The sequence below is a fragment of the Schistocerca gregaria genome, chromosome 10, assembly GCF_023897955.1.
Source record: "Schistocerca gregaria isolate iqSchGreg1 chromosome 10, iqSchGreg1.2, whole genome shotgun sequence".
NCBI lineage: Eukaryota > Metazoa > Arthropoda > Insecta > Orthoptera > Acrididae > Schistocerca > Schistocerca gregaria.
Window position 1 is genome coordinate 199,358,460 of NC_064929.1, and position 16,174 is coordinate 199,374,633.

Here is a 16,174-nt window from a genome sequence, read left to right on the forward strand (position 1 = left end):
AGGCATCACAGAAACGTTTCACCAGGCAACGCCAGTCAACTACTGTTTGTGTGCGAGAAATCGGTTCGAAACTTTCCTCATGACAGCACGTTGTAGGTGTCGCCACCGGCGTCAACCTTGTGTGAATGCTCATCATTTCCATATCACAGCAATTTCTTCCTGTCGGTTAAATTTCGCGTCTGTAGCACGTCATCTTCGTGGTGTAGCAATTTCAATGGTCAGTAGTGTATATTGCTCTGCTTTTAGGGTAAAGTTTCCGGCTAAACAGAGCGCAGATTCCTGCTTTTCTATTTTTGAGCTGGCGCCTCTAGGAGCAACAGGTGTAGCTCAACATGTGCGTGTATTAGGCGCGGGCACCGTGTGATGTCATCCAGCCGGCTAGAAGTGAGGCGTCCGTCCTTGAAGCAAGTAGCCGGTTACGTCTGCCGGCACACCAGGAAGTGACCTGCTCTGTCTCCAGCAGATCGGCAAATCGGCACAGTCTTCACAGACAGGACCGAGCAAGACCACTCTGCCCGACTTTCTTTGCAGCTTCCTGGAGCGACCAAAAAGCGACCCCTGGGTCGTGTATAGTCACTGCACACCACAATGGACCTCGCTCTAGGCGCCTTGATGGCGAGATTCTTTTGTGAGAAATCAGTGTCCTGAGCGCTTCGATGCAGCTCACCACAAATTCCTTCTGACATTCCACGATTTGGGCCCACTTCTTTAAAACGCCGGGAACGTGAACCAGGATGTTTATTTCATTATTGTCGTTGATGAACTGTTGATGAGTGGGCTGTGGACATTCCCGTCTCACAAGGTTGTTGTTGTTGTTGTTGTTGTTGTCTTCAGTCCTGAGACTGGTTTGATGCAGCTCTCCATGCTACTCTGTCCTGTGCAAGCTGCTTCATCTCCCAGTACCTACTGCAACCTACATCCTTCTGAATCTGCCCTCTACGATTTTTACCCTCCACGCTGCCCTCCAACGCTAAATTTGTGATCCCTTGATGCCTCAAAACATGTCCTACCAACCGATCCCTTCTTCTAGTCAAGTTGTGCCACAAACTTCTCTTCTCCCCAATCCTATTCAATACCTCCTCATTAGTTACGTGATCTATCCACCTTATCTTCAGTATTCTTCTGTAGCACCACATTTCGAAAGCTTCTATTCTCTTCTTGTCCAAACTAGTTATCGTCCATGTTTCACTTCCATACATGGCTACACTCCAAACAAATACTTTCAGAAACGACTTCCTGATACATAAATCTATATTCGATGTTAACAAATTTCTCTTCTTCAGAAACGCTTTCCTTGCTATTGCTAGTCTACATTTTATATCCTCTCTACTTCGACCATCATCAGTTATTTTACTTCCTAAATAGCAAAACTCCTTTACTACTTGAAGTGTCTCATTTCCTAATCTAATTCCCTCAGCATCACCCGATTTATTTTGACTACATTCCATTATCCTCGTTTTGCTTTTGTTGATGTTCATCTTATATCCTCCTTTCAAGACACTGTCCATTCCGTTCAACTGCTCTTCCAAGTCCTTTGCCGTCTCTGACAGAATTACAATGTCATCGGCGAACCTCAAAGTTTTTACTTCGTCTCCATGAATTTTAATACCTACTCCAAATTTTTCTTTTGTTTCCTTTACTGCTTGCTCAATATACAGATTGAATAAAATCGGGGAGAGGCTACAACCCTGTCTCACTCCTTTCCCAACCACTGCTTCCCTTTCATGCCCCTCGACTTTTATGACTGCCATCTGGTTTCTGTACAAATTGTAAATAGCCTTTCGCTCCCAGTATTTTATCCCTACCACCTTTAAAATTTGAAAAAGAGTATTCCAGTCAACATTGTCAAAAGCTTTCTCTAAGTCTACAAATGCTAGAAACGTAGGTTTCCCTTTTCTTAATCTTTCTTCTAAGATAAGTCGTAAGGTCAGTATTGCCTCACGTGTTCCAACATTTCGACGGAATCCAAACTGATCCTCCCCGAGGTCCGCATCTACCAGTTTTTCCATTCGTCTGTAAAGAATTCGCGTTAGAATTTTGCAGCTGTGACTTATTAAACTGATAGTTCGGTAATTTTCACATCTGTCAGCACCTGCTTTCTTTGGGATTGGAATTATTATATTCTTCTTGAAGTCTGAGGGTATTTCGCCTGTCTCATACATCTTGCTCACCAGCTGGTAGAGTTTTGTCATGACTGGCTCTCCCAAGGCCGTCAGTAGTTCTAATGGAATGTTGTCTACTCCGGGGGCCTTGTTTCGACTCAGGTCTTTCAGTGCTCTGTCAAACTCTTCACGCAGTATCGTATCTCCCATTTCGTCTTCATCTACATCCTCTTCCATTTCCATAATATTGTCCTCAAGTACATCACCCTTGTATAAACCTTCTATATACTCCTTCCACCTTTCTGCCTTCCCTTCTTTGCTTAGAACTGGGTTTCCATCAGAGCTCTTGATATTCATACACGTGGTTCTCTTCTCTCCAAAGGTCTCTTTAATTTTCCTGTAGGCCAAGGATTTCTAGCAGCCCTCGTCTTTTTACCTACTTTATCCTCTGCTGCCTTCACTACTTCATCCCTCAGAGCTACCCATTCTTCTTCTACGGTATTTCTTTCCCCTATTCCTGTCAATTGACCCCTTATGCTCTCCCTGAAACTCTGTACAACCTCTGGTTCTTTCAGTTTATCCAGGTCCCATCTCCTTAATTTCCCACATTTTTGCAGTTTCTTCAGTTTTAATCTACAGGTCATAACCAATAGATTGTGGTCCGAGTCCACATCTGCCCCTGGAAATGTCTTACAACTTAAAACCTGGTTCCTAAATCTCTGTCTTACCATTATATAATCTATTTGATACCTTTTAGTATCTCCAGGGTTCTTCCACGTATACAACCTTCTTTCATGATTCTTAAACCAAGTGTTAGCTATGATTAAGTTGTGCTCTGTGCAAAATTCTACTAGGCGGCTTCCTCTTTCATTTCCTACCCCAATCCATATTCACCTACTACGTTTCCTTCTCTCCCTTTTCCTACTGCCGAATTCCAGTCACCCATTACTATTAAATTTTCGTCTCCCTTCACTATCTGAACAATTTCTTTTATTTCATCGTACATTTCTTCAATTTCTTCATCATCTGCAGAGCTAGTTGGCATATAAACTTGTACTACTGTAGTAGGTGTGGGCTTCGTATCTATCTTGGCCACAATAATGCGTTCACTATGCTGTTTGTAGTAGCTTACCCGCATTCCTATTTTCCTATTAATTATTAAACCTACTCCTGCATTACCCCTATTTGATTTTGTGTTTATAACCCTGTAGTCACCTGACCAGAAGTCTTGTTCCTCCTGCCACCGAACTTCACTAATTCCCACTATATCTAACTTTAACCTATCCATTTCCGTTTTTAAATTTTCTAACCTACCTGCCCGATTAAGGGATCTGACATTCCACGCTCCGATCCGTAGAACGCCAGTTTTCTTTCTCCTGATAACGACATCCTCCTGAGTAGTCCCCGCCCGGAGATCCGAATGGGGGACTATTTTACCTCCGGAATATTTTACCCAAGAGGATGCCATCATCATTTAATCATACAGTAAAGCTGCATGTCCTCGGGAAAAATTACGGCTGTAGTTTCCCCTTGCTTTCAGCCGTTCGCAGTACCAGCACAGCAAGGCCGTTTTGGTTAATGTTGCAAGGCCAGATCAGTCAATCATCCAGACTGTTGCCCCTGCAACTACTGAAAAGGCTGCTGCCCCTCTTCAGGAACCACACGTTTGTCTGGCCTCTCAACAGATACCCCTCCATTGTGGTTGCACCTACGGTACGGCCATCTGTATCGCTGAGGCACGCAAGCCTCCCCACCAACGGCAAGGTCCATGGTTCATGGGGGGGTCTCACAAGGTAACAACAAGATATTTATTGGTTTGAGTAATACTTAGATTCCTATCGGATCTCGATTGGTCTCCTAAATTACCTGATTTTATTAACGAGTAAACTATCCGGGAGCATTTGAACAACTAGCAAACGTAGTGATCAGCGTCCCCACAGTTTGGTATGCCTGTGGGATCTAATCATCTAGCAGTTGCTTCAGCTAGGTGTGGTGTACGTGGAGACTTTTTTGTACCTTCTTCCTCACCGATTTCGAGGGCAAGGCTGTTACACGGTGCCAGTGTGACGAAACCGGGCGGGACTAATTAGTCTGGATTCTTTGCCAAGTGAAATCACAGACAGGAGAGCTTCAACGGATCGCTACAACACCTTCAGCAACTCTACGCGTAATGTGTAGAGCAACTTCCAGCGAGTGGCACTCGCAGGCTATTTTAGCCGCTAAATAGCTTCTTCTCCATACGCGTAATCGGTTTCGACTTAATTGCGTGATCGGCAGACGCTGTTGCACCGTAATTCTAGTCGAACCAGCATGCGTCTCGACGTGTAGAGTATGAGAAATTCATGTACTACACACATCAAAAAAAGTTCTGCATCACCCCAGCTCCCATAACTCCTGAAGACAGACATTGACTGTGGGTATTGTATTACAGACACAATCCCTTTGACTGCTCAGATATGTCGCTAAATCCGCCGAAAGGTGTAAAAATTCATGCATGAGCAGCGCCCATTGGATGGAGGGGGTCCGACAGCCGATCACTTCCAGTCATTCCACCAGAAAGGAGGTACACGGCTCGTCTTGTCTGTAGTTCAACCATGCCTAGACGGTCAATACCACGATTCGATCGCGTCCGCAATGTTACTTTGTGTCACGAAGGGCTCTCAACAAGGGAAGTATCCTGACGGCTCGGAGTGAACAAAAAGATGTTGTTCGGACGTGGAGGATATACAGAGAGACAGGAACTGTCGATGACATGCCTCGCTCATGCTGCCCGAGGGCTACTACTGCCGTGGATGACCGCTACCTACGGATTATGGCTCTGAGGAACCCTGACAGCAAGGCCACCATGTTAAATAATGCTTTTTGTGCTGCTGCAGGACGTCGCGTTACGACTCAAACTGTGCACAATAGGCTGCATGACGCGCAGTTTCACTCCCGACCTCTATGGCGAGGTTCATATTTTGCAACCACGACACCATGCACCGCGGTACAGATGGGCCCAGCAGCATGCCGAATGGTCCGCCCAGGATTGGCATCACGTTCTCTTCAGCGATGAACAAAACACAAAGAATATAGCAGAGATTTCTGGGGACTCTCTTAACGGGGAATTAACGTTAATAACATATACACTCCTGGAAATTGAAATAAGAGCACCGTGAATTCATTGTCCCAGGAAGGGGAAACTTTATTGACACATTCCTGGGGTCAGATACATCTCATGATCACACTGACAGAACCACAGGCACATAGACACAGGCAACAGAGCATGCACAATGTCGGCACTAGTACAGTGTATATCCACCTTTCGTAGCAATGCAGGCTGCTATTCTCCCATGGAGACGATCGTAGAGATGCTGGATGTAGTCCTGTGGAACGGCTTGCCATGCCATTTCCACCTGGCGCCTCAGTTGGACCAGCGTTCGTGCTGGACGTGCAGACCGCGTGAGACGACGCTCCATCCAGTCCCAAACATGCTCAATGGGGGACAGATCAGGTTAGTTGACTTACACCTTCTAGAGCACGTCGGGTGGCACGGGATACATGCGGACGTGCATTGTCCTGTTGGAACAGCAAGTTCCCTTGCCGGTCTAGGAATGATAGAACGATGGGTTCGATGACGGTTTGGATGTACCGTGCACTATTCAGTGTCCCCTCGACGATCACCAGAGGTGTACGGCCAGTGTAGGAGATCGCTCCCCACACCATGATGCCGGGTGTTGGCCCTGTGTGCCTCGGTCGTATGCAGTCCTGATTGTGGCGCTCACCTGCACGGCGCCAAACACGCATACGACCATCATTGGCACCAAGGCAGAAGCGACTCTCATCGCTGAAGACGACACGTCTCCATTCGTCCCTCCATTCACGCCTGTCGCGACACCACTGGAGGCGGGCTGCACGATGTTGGGGCGTGAGCGGAAGACGGCCTAACGGTGTGCGGGACCGTAGCCCAGCTTCAAGGAAACGGTTGCGAATGGTCCTCGCCGATACCCCAGGAGCAACAGTGTCCCTAATTTGCTGGGAAGTGGCGGTGCGGTCCCCTACGGCACTGCGTAGGATCCTACGGTCTTGGCGTGCATCCGTGGGTCGCTGCGGTCCGGTCCCAGGTCGACGGGCACGTGCACCTTCCGCCGTCCACTGGCGACAACATCGATGTACTGTGGAGACCTCACGCCCCACGTGTTGAGCAATTCGGCGGTATGTCCACCCGGCCTCCCGCATGCCCACTATATGCCCTCGCTCAAAGTCCGTCAACTGCACATACGGTTCACGTCCACGCTGTCGCGGCATGCTACCAGTGTTAAAGACTGCGATTGAGCTCCGTATGCCACGGCAAACTGGATGACACTGACGGCGGCGGTGCACAAATGCTGCGCAGCTAGCGCCATTCGACGGACAGCACCGCGGTTCCTGGTGTGTCCGCTGTGCCGTGCGTGTGATCATTGCTTGTACAGCCCTCTCGCAGTGTCCGGAGTAAGTATGGTGGGTCTGACACACCTGTGTCAATGTGTTTTTTTTCCATTTCCAGGAGTGTATATGTATACAGAATTAAGTTTGTACTGAACCGCGAGTGTGAAGTCCTTTTCGGTCTTGTCCATTTTTTTTTTCGTGTGGTATCTCTTGTTGTCCTCAGTATAGCGAGTTCCGAATAACGTCTACGCGTCGACTTCTGTCTTCTTCCTTCCACTCCGCGGCCTGTCTTTTAAAACTGCAGAAAGCAGCAGCACCCTTCCGCGATGGAGCCTTATTAAATCCTTCCTGCAATGCTCCCATAATCTGCCCTGCCTGTCGACGGGACGTTAAACACTAACCACTACTACTTCTCATACACAAACAGCAGTTCACCGGCGTTGCCTGCTGAAACGTTGTTGTGATGCCTCGTGTAAGGAGGAGAAATGCGTACCATCACGTTTCCGACTTTGATAAAAGGTCGGATTGTAGCCTAACGCGATTGCGGTTTATCGTATCGCGACATTGCTGCTCGCCTTGGTCGAGATCCAATGACTGTTAGCAGAATATGGAATCGGTGGGTTCAGGAGGGTAATACGGAACGCCGTGCTGGACCGCAACGGCCTCGTATAATTAGCAGTCGAGATGACAGGCATCTTATCCGGATAGTGCACCCACGTCTCGATCCATGAGTCAACAGATGGGGACGTTTGCAAGACCGCAGTCATCTGCACGAACAGTTGGACGACGTTTGCAGCAGCACGGACTATCAGCTCGGAGACCGTGGCTGCGGTTACCCTTGACGCTGCATCACAGACAGGAGCGCCTGCGATGGTGTACTCAACGACGATACTGGGTGCACGAATGGCAAAACGTTATTTTTTCGGATGAATCCAGGTTCTGTTTACAGCATCGTGATGGTTGCATCCGTGTTTGGCGAGATTGCGGTGAACGCACATTGGAAGAGTGTATTCGTCATCGCCATACTAGCATATCACCCGGCGTGATGGTATGGGTTGCCATTGGTTACACGTCTCGGTCACCTCTTGTTTGCACTGACGGCACTCTGAACAGTGGACGTTACATTTCAGATGTGTTACGACCCGTGGCTCTACCCTTCATTCGATCCCTGCGAAACCCTACATTTCAGCAGGATAATGCACAACCGCATGTTGCAGGTCCCGTACGGGCCTTTCTGGATACAGAAAATGTTCGACTGCTGTCCTGGCAAGCACATTCTCCGGATCTCTCACCAATTGAAAACGTCTGGTCACTGGTGGCCGAGCAACTGGCTCGTCACAACACGCCAGTCACTACTCTTGATGAACTGTGGTATCGTGTTGAAGCTGCATGGTCAGCTGTACCTGTACACGCCATCCAAGCTCTGTTTGACTCAGTGCGCAGGCGTATCAAGGCCGTTTTTACGGTCAGAGGAGGTTGTTCTGGGTACTGATTTCTCAGGATCAATGCACCCAATTTGCGTCAAAATGTAATCACGTGTCAGTTCTAGTATATTTGTCAAATGAATACCCGTTTATCATCTGCATTTCCTCTTGTTGTAGCAATTTTAATGGCCAGTAGTGTACATACCCGCCGTTTGTACGTACATGTGCAAAGCCACATTTGGGCCCCATCTTGCCTTGTGGATGCTTGGTAAGGCAGTGGAATACGATCGCAGGTGGCGCCGGAGTAGAGAAAAGCTGCGGCAGGTCTAGTTGTCACCACTCGCGGTCGGTATGCTAACGTCCAGGAACGGGGCAGCACGACAGATCGGCGTTCTAGGCGAGGTCGGGGAAAGGCGTGCGGTCTGTGCGGGTATCAAGGCCGGCCGCGGGTCGTAAAGACCAGAAACCGGCGCTGGAGGAAGCTGGGCGCGCGTGTATCCCGTAGAGCGTGGAAGGCGCGCGCTGCGATAGAGCACCGCCCGACGCGTCCAGCTGGTAGTTGGTTGGTTGGTTGGTTTGTGGGGTTAAAGGGACCACACTACTGTGGTCACGGTCCCCTAGCTGGTAGTTCCCGACACCGACCGGAAAGTTACAAACATTCCACCGCACTTCCGTTATGTTGTCGAATGTCCTGGAAAGAGGTTATCTACGGCATGACACTGCAGTGTACAGTTAAGTGTTTAGCAGAGGGTTGTAACGTACTCAGCTACCACAGGAAAATAACTGAGAAGAGTTAGTTTATGAAGATGCACTCCTGGAAATGGAAAAAAGAACACATTGACACCGGTGTGTCAGACCCACCATACTTGCTCCGGACACTGCGAGAGGGCTGTACAAGCAATGATCACACGCACGGCACAGCGGACACACCAGGAACCGCGGAGTTGGCCGTCGAATGGCGCTAGCTGCGCAGCATTTGTGCACCGCCGCCGTCAGTGTCAGCCACTATGCCGTGGCATACAGAGCTCCATCGCAGTCTTTAACACTGGTAGCATGCCGCGACAGCGTGGACGTGAACCGTATGTGCAGTTGACGGACTTTGAGCGAGGGCGTGTAGTGGGCATGCGGGAGGCCGGGTGGACGTACCGCCGAATTGCTCAACACGTGGGGCGTGAGGTCTCCACAGTACATCGATGTTGTCGCCAGTGGTCGGCGGAAGGTGCACGTGCCCGTCGACCTGGGACCGGACCGCAGCGACGCACGGATGCACGCCAAGACCGTAGGATCCTACGCAGTGCCGTAGGGGACCGCACCGCCACTTCCCAGCAAATTAGGGACACTGTTGCTCCTGGGGTATCGGCGAGGACCATTGGCAATCGTCTCCATGGAGCTGGGATACGGTCCCGCACACCGTTAGGCCGTCTTCCGCTTACGCCCCAACATCGTGTAGCCCGCCTCCAGTGGTGTCGCGACAGGCGTGAATGGAGGGACGAATGGAGACGTGTCGTCTTCAGCGATGAGAATCGCTTCTGCCTTGGTGCCAATGATGGTCGTATGCGTGTATGGCGCCGTGCAGGTGAGCGCCACAATCAGGACTGCATACGACTGAGGCACACAGGGCCAACACCCGGCATCATGGTGTGGGGAGCGATCTCCTACACTGGCCGTACACCTCTGGTGATCGTCGAGGGGACACTGAATAGTGCACGGTACATCCAAACCGTCATCGAACCCATCGTTCTACTATTCCTAGACCGGCAAGGGAAGTTGCTGTTCCAACAGGACTATACACGTCCGCATGTATCCCCGTGCCACCCAACGTGCTCTAGAAGGTGTAAGTCAACTAACCTGGCCAGCAATATCTCCGGATCTGTCCCCCATTGAGCATGTTTGGGACGGGATGAAGCGTCGTCTCACGCGGTCTGCACGTCCAGCACGAACGCTGGTCCAACTGAGGCGCCAGGTGGAAATGGCATGGCAAGCCGTTCCACAGGACTACATCCAGCATCTCTACGATCGTCTCCATGGGAGAATAGCAGCCTGCATTGCTGCGAAAGGTGGATATACACTGTACTAGTGCCGACATTGTGCATGCTCTGTTGCCTGTGTCTATGTGCCTGTGGTTCTGTCAGTGTGATCATGTGATGCATCTGACCCCAGGAATGTGTCAATAAAGTTTCCCCTTCCTGGGACAATGAATTCACGGTGTTCTTATTTCAATTTCCAGGAGTGTATTTTAGAGCAAACAGGTTCTATTTTGCAATCCGAATTAATTTGAAGAGCCGCACATTCTATTGCTGATTGAATTTAGACATATTTGCTTGGGGGATGACTCATTCGGTTGACCTGGTTTTAATTTCTACTACTGTACAGCTATAAACACATTACATTGTTGTCACCAAAGATCTCTAAATGTTCTTGACCGATTTACTTCAAATTTTTACACGTTTCTATAATTAATGGACGGTGTGAGATAGGCTACATATTTTGTAAAGTATATCGCATTTAAATATATATAAATTGCATCAATGGAAAAAGTTTTAGCAAAAATCTCGTAAAGTTCCTCATCGATTTACGTCAAATTTGACACACACACAAACACACACACAGGAGGATAAGTTACACTACTGGCCATTAAAACTGCTACACCAAGAAGAAACGCAGATGATAAACGGGTATTCATTGCACAAATATATTATATGAGAACTGACATGTGATTACATATTCACGTAATTTGGGTGCATACATCCTGAGAAATCAGTATCCAGATCAACCACTTCTGGCCGTAATAACGGCCTTGATTCGCCTGGGCATTGAGTCAAACAGAGCTTGGATGGCGTGTGCAGATACAGCTGCCCATGCAGCTTCAACATGATACCACAGTTCATCAAGAGTAGTGACTGGCGTATTATGACGAGCCAGTTGCTCGGCCACCATTGAATAGACGTTTTCAGTTGCGGAGAGATCTGGAGAATGTGTTCGCCATTGCAGCAATCGAGTATTTTCTGTATCCAGAAAAGTCCGTACAGGACCTGCAACATGCGGTCGTGCATTATTCTCCTGAAACGTAGCGTTTCGCAGGGATCGAATGAAGGGTAGAGCCACAGGTCGTAAAACATCTGAAATGTAACGTCCATTGTTCAAAGTGCCGTCAATGCGAACAAGAGGTGACCGAGACGTGTAACCAATGGCACCCCATAAAATCACGCAATGCGGTACGCCAGTATGGCGGTGACGAATACACGCTTCCAATGAGCGTTCACCGCGATGTCGGCAAACACGGATGCGACCATTATGATGATGTAAATAGAACCTGGATTCATTCGAAAAAATGACGTTTTCCCCAGGTTCGTTGATGAGTACTTCATCGCAGGCGCTCCTGTCTGTGATGCAGCGTCAACGGTAACCGCAGCCATGGTCTCCGAGCTGATAGTCTGTGCTGCTGCAAACGTCGTCGAACTGTTCGTGCAGATGGTTGTTGTCTTGCAAACGTCCCCATCTGTTGACTCAGGGATCGAAACGTGGCTGCACGATCCGTTACAGCCATGCGGATAAGATGCCTGTCATCTCGACTGCTAGTGATACGAGGCCGTTGGGATCGAGCACGGCGTTCCGTATTACCCTCCTGAACCCACCGATACCATATTCTGCTAACAGTCATTGGATCTCGGCCAACGCGAGCAGGAATGTCGCGATACGATAAACCGCAATCGCGATAGGCTACAACACAACCTATTTCAAAGTCCGAAACGTGAAGGTAACCATTTTTCCTCCTCACACGAGGCATCACAACAACGTTTCAGCAGGCAACGCCGTTCAACTGCTGTTTGTCTATGAGAAATCGGTTGGAAACTTTCCTCATGCGAGCAAGTTGTAGGTGTCGCCACCGGCCCATCCTTGTGTGAATGCTCTGAAAACTAATCATTTGCATATCACCGCATCTTCTTCTTGTCGGTTAAATTTCGGGTCCATAGCACTTCATCTTAGTGGTATAGCAATTTTAATGGCCAATTTTAATGGCCAGTAGTGTACTACACAGGAATTGGGTGGGCACATCATTCCGCTCCTACCTTACATGATCTTACACCCTCGGATTTTCACCTTTTCCGATCTCTCTCTCTCTCTCATTCTCTCTCTCTCTCTCTCTCTCTCTCTCTCTCTCTCTCTGTCTCTCTCTCTCTCTGTCTCTCTCTCTCTCTCTGTCTCTCTAAACATTCAAGGAACTTCCTTTCCGGATGAAAATGCGTGCGCTCCGATTGACTCGAGGGGTTCTTCGCCTCAAAACGACGTGATATCTACAGTAAAACGCTGTAAATAGTGATGGAGGGTACATTATTGATGACCAAAGGCTCTTTTTTGTGTATGTGTCGTGCTTATTAAACTTGTGAAGAAACGCTAATGCATCAACGTAACATACTGCCAGTCTTTCCTTATAGTCTACCTCTATTTTTCTCAGAATTTCGATCATCTTGCGCTATTTTATGCTGTCTGACACTTTTTTCAGGTAGGTAACTCGAATGAACTCGCAGCGTTAGAACTGATTATTAGGCGCCTTTGCCTTTCCTGAAGCCAATCTTCACGTAACATGTAGCTACTTTTCTTTCTCATGATTCTGTGTAATACTCTTGTCAACAACTTTGTTGCGTGAGCAGTTAAGGTGATTTTCGCCATAATGCTCGCAGTTACCTGTTCTTACTATCTGTGTCCTATGGGTATCGTTCTCGCAACCCCAGTGTTACGAAGAGTACCTTCCAACAAACACAGTAGCTTACCGCGGCTTACGGCTGTGTCCAGATGCAGATTGTGTACGTAGCGCTTTACATCAGCTACGTTGTTGCTCCACACCACCGTTAGGCGCGGCTGCCGGTATCCCACAAACGAGATAACTATCGCCTACGTTCTCCACTGTAGTAAACACATTTGCAGGTAGTTGGTCACGCGATCACCCGTACTTCCTTGTCGACTGCAGTCTCTGTTGGTTACTACGCGGAAGAGACCGATCCTAGCTAGTCACTCACATGTCCCATACATTATTAACCCGATTTCCATCGAAGTATGCAGTGTGTTTATTATTTATAGTCTCAATAATTGTTTCAAGAAATCTGTTCGTATTCGTCTCGGGCACCACAACCCCGATCTTGTACAAGGGTACTCTCCCTGGAGACCGGTACAGATTCCTTAGAGCGGTTACGCCATATGTTTACCAGTTTACGACCTCACTTCCCATCTCGTATCGCGCACACAGAGTACGCGAAAAAACGTGCCCCCCTTCTGACAGCCGTGTAATTCAAGTTTCTGGAGGAACAGAAGGTTCCAGTTTTCAAGAAGGGTCGTCGAGCAGATGCGCAAAACTATAGGCCTATATCCCTGACATCGATCTGTTGTAGAATTTTAGAACATGTTTTTTTGCTAGCGTATCATGTCATTTCTGGAAACCCAGAATCTTCTGTGTTCGAGACCCAACTCGTTTTATTTGTTCATGAGACCCAGAAAATATTAGATACAGGCTCCCTGGAAGATGCTATTTTCCTTGACTTCCGGAAGGCTTTCTATACAGTTCCGCACTGTCGCCTGATAAATAAAGTAAGAGCCTACGGAATATCAGATCAGCTGTGTGATTGGATTGAAGAGTTTTTGGTAAACAGAACACACCATGTTGTTCTCAGTGGAGAGACGTCTACAAACGTTAAAGTAAACTCTGGCGTGTCACAGGGGAGTGTTACGGGACCACTGCTTTTCACAATATATGAAAATGACCTAGTAGATAGTGTCGGAAGTTCCATGCGGCTTTTCACGGACGATGCTGTAGTATACAGAGAAGTTGCAGCATTAGAAAACTGCAACGAAATGCAGGAGGATCTGTGGCGGATAGGCACTTGGTGCAGAGACTGGCAACTGACCCTTAACACAGACAAATGTAATGTAACGTATTGCGAATGCACAGAAAGAAGGATCCTTTATTGTATGATTATATGATAGCGGAACAAACATTGGTAGCAGTTATCGGGGACTATGCGTGCGGAACGATTTGAAGTGGAATGATCATATAAAATTAATTGATGGTAAGACGGGTACCAGTTTGAGATTCATTCGGAGAGTCCTTAGAAAATGTAGTCCATCAACGAAAGATGTGGCTTACAACACACTCCTTCGACCTATACTTGAGTATTGCTCATCAGTGTGGGTTCCGTACCAGATCGGGTTGACGAAGGAGATAGAGAAGATCCAAAGAAGAGCGGAGCGTCCCGTCACAGGGTTATTTGGTAAGCGTGATAGCTTGTAACGCACCTCCGTTTGAAGGCTACATACACTACTAGCCATTAAAATTGCTACATAACGAAGGTGAAGTTCTACAGACGCGAAATTTAACCGACAGCAAGAAGATGCTGTGGTATGTAAATGATTAGCTTTTTCGAGCATTCACACAATGGTGGCGGCGGTGGCGACCCCTACAACGTGCTGACATGAGGAAATTCTCCAGCCGATGTCTCTTACACAAACAGCAGTTGACCGGCGTTGCCTGCTGAAACGTTGCTGTGATGCCTCGTGTAAGGAGGAGAAATGCGTTCCATCACGTTTCCGACTTTGATAAAGGACGGATTGTAGCCTATCGCGATTGCGGTTTATCGTATCGCGACATTTCTGCTCGTGTTGGTCGAGATCCAATGACTATTAGCAGAATATGGAATCGGTGGGTTCACGAGGGTAATACGGAACGCCGTGCTGGATCCTAACGGTCTCGTATCACTAGCAGTCGAGATGACAGGCATCTCATCCTCATGGCTGTAACGGATCGTCCAGCCACGTCTCGATCACTGAGTCAACAGATGGGGACGTTTGCAAGACAACAACCATCTGCACGAACAGTTCGACGACGTTTGCAGTAGCACGGACTACCAGTTCGGAGACCGTGGCTGCGGTTACCCTTGGAAGCTGTATGACAGACATGAACGCCTGCGATGGTGTACTCAACGACGAACCTGGGTGCACGAATGGCAAAACGTCATTTTTTCGGATGAATCCAGGTTCTGTTTACAGCATCGTGATAGTTGCATCCGTGTTTGGCGAGATTGCGGTGAACGCACATTGGAAGCATGTATTCGTCGTTGCCATACTGGCGTATCACCCAGCGTGATGGAATGGAGTGCCATTGGTTACACTTCTCGGTCACCTCTTGTTCGCATTGACGGCACTTTGAACAGTGCACGTTCCATTTCAGATGTGACTCTGCCCTTCATTCGATCCCTGCGAAACCCTACATTTCAGCAGGATAATGCACGACCGCATGTTTCCTGTACGGGCCTTTGTGGAAACACAAAATGTTCGACAGCTGCCCTTGCCAGCACATTCTCCAGATCTCTCACGAACTGAAAACGTCTGGGCAATGTTGGCCGAGCAACTGGCTCGTCACTGCTCTTGATGAACTGTGGTATCGTGTTGGAGCTGCATGGGCAGCTGTACCTGTACACGCCATCCACGCTCTGTTTGAATCAATGCCCAGGCGTGTCAAGGCCGTTATTACGGCCACAGGTGGTTGTCCTGGGTACTGATTTCTCAGGATCTATGCACCCAAACTGCGTGGAAATGTAAACACTTGTTAGTTCTAGTATATTTGAACAATGAATACCCGTTCATCATCTGCATTTCTTCTTGATGTAGCAGTTTTAATGGCCAGTGGTGTATATTGCCGCACCTGTCGGAATTTTATGAAACGAAAGGGGCTGAAGCGAGAACTTTTCACCGTGCCCACCAACAAATTCCATATTCTTTCGACCGAAACTGACTGAGAAGAAAATGTGTTACATTACGTAGTGAATGCCGCTCGTATGTTTGAGAGCCAGGTGCGAACGCGTAGCAGTCTGCAGCGGCCAGAGGCCCGAAGCGATGGAAAGCAGTGCTCGCCGTACGAGGCACGGGGTTTCGCTGTTGCGTTCCTGCTTTCCGGAAGGGGCCACCCGCTGTTCACTGGTGTCGCGACGTACGCCGCCCCCGTCGTGGCGAAAGCGCCGCCAGTTTGACTGCGATCCTGGCGACTGAAATTCCGGCCGATACGAGTGTGGTCCGTCCACAACGCAGAGGCGTAAGCGCCGGCACTTTGCTTTCCCTGCGGTACCACCCGCCGGCAGGAGCCGCGTCGGCGAAACGTGGAAAAAAGAAGACACGGCGGACCGTCGGCTCAGCTGTCTCGCCTGTGGTTCTGCTTCTTAAGGGGCGCTCACAAGAGCAAAAGTGACTCGGCAG